The following is a 1699-nucleotide window of genomic DNA, read 5'->3' as shown; positions in this document are numbered from 1 at the left end:
GGATCTGATGGTGTTTTGGATTTCTTCAGGATCTGTCGTTATGTCTCCCTTTTCATTTCTGATTTTGTTAATTAGGATGCTGTCCCTGTGCCCGGGACAATAATATGGAAGAATTTAAAATGTGGGGTTTCTATGGCTAGGTCAGGAAGGAACACAGAGATTTCCCTTATTTCTGGTAGAATTCCTACTCGTAGATCCCAGACACCATGCTATGAAGAGGCACAGGCAGGGCTGCATGCTTCACTGTCACCTCCAGTCTCTCAGAAAGTATTCCTGACAACAGTTCCAAGTCATATCCAACAAGAAGACATATGAGCAGCTGCAACCCCAGTTTTCAAGTCACCCCAACTTTCAGTCTTCCCAACAGGGTTCCTAGACAATATGGAACAGAGGAATTCATGCACACCACTAATTTAGACATAGTTCATGAAGCCATACATAGCTAGAAGTACATGTCTGTGTTCCTGTCATTGCTTGTAGCTGTTGGGACATTCTACCACCCCATCCCTCAAGAATAATGGAAGATTGTTAATGACCTTGGGCCCTATACTTTCCCTACCTTACTACCTGCTACCATCATTAAGCACGCTGTACTAGGATCCCATCTTTGCTCTGATTTGCTAAGAGAATGCTCTGCTTTGTAAATAAATCCCAAGAGTATGCAGACACAGTTCTGGGCTGGTGGGGTATTTTAGTGAGTTAAGGTGTTTGCTGCCAAGCCTGATAAGCTTGAGTCCCTAGGATTCACACGGTGGAGAGAACCAACTCTTTCAAGTTGTCCTCTCGCCTCCAAATTCATGCTATGTTCATGTGTTATCCCTGCCCCCAACACACACACATCTGATACATTTAATTTTATTTGCACATAACTTCACAGTCATGGTGGCATGACTAAGATTAGGCAGTAAATAAGGAAATCAGTGTCTAATATTGGGCCCTTGGCAATGTGACCTGCTGTACCGAGCCTGAGACTCATCATATTGTTGTCATTTGTCCCGGCATCTCCATCTAGCAAGTGGCATTATATCATAAACTTCCTGGAATCAATGACCAATGGATGACAAGCTCCTGGCAGATCTCAAGCTTTGCTTGATAGAACTCCAAGGCAAATACCATTGCATCAGACTCCTCTCTAATCAAGCCAGCAACTGTACCTTCCCACCAGCTCTGATGTCCTGATCAGCGCCCACCACTTCTACACACTCAGAGTCCCATAAGCCTGTACTCTCAAGGCATCCCAAAATATCATTGGCTCACAGCCCATGTGGATCTGTCAGGGTCATCAATGCTTCCTGATCAATACTTCCTGAGAAGTAGTGTATCACACAGCACTGCAATAGCATCACCCCTAAGTGTGGTGATGGCCGGGGTGGGGTGAGGAAGGCTGCAGGAACAGATGAAATGTCCCCTGATTCAGTGCTGATTTAGGGTCATGACAGGAGCCTACTTCCTCTGGCCTTCAATCTTCATGTCATTTTCATTTGTCTGTCTGTCTGTCTGTCTGTCTGTGTATGTTTTTTGAGACAGGATTTCTCTGTGTAGTCCTGTCTGTCCTGGAACTCCTCTGTAGACCAAGCTAACCTCAAACTCAGAGATCTATGCCTCTGCCTCTGCCTCTCTGCCTCTGCCTCTCTGCCTCTCTGCCTCTCTGCCTCTCTGCCTCTCTGCCTCTCTGCCTCTCTGCCTCTCTGCCTCTCTG

Source organism: Mus caroli, chromosome 9 (assembly GCF_900094665.2).
Source record: "Mus caroli chromosome 9, CAROLI_EIJ_v1.1, whole genome shotgun sequence".
NCBI classification, from domain to species: Eukaryota; Metazoa; Chordata; class Mammalia; order Rodentia; family Muridae; genus Mus; species Mus caroli.
This window is presented reverse-complemented; position numbering follows the sequence as displayed.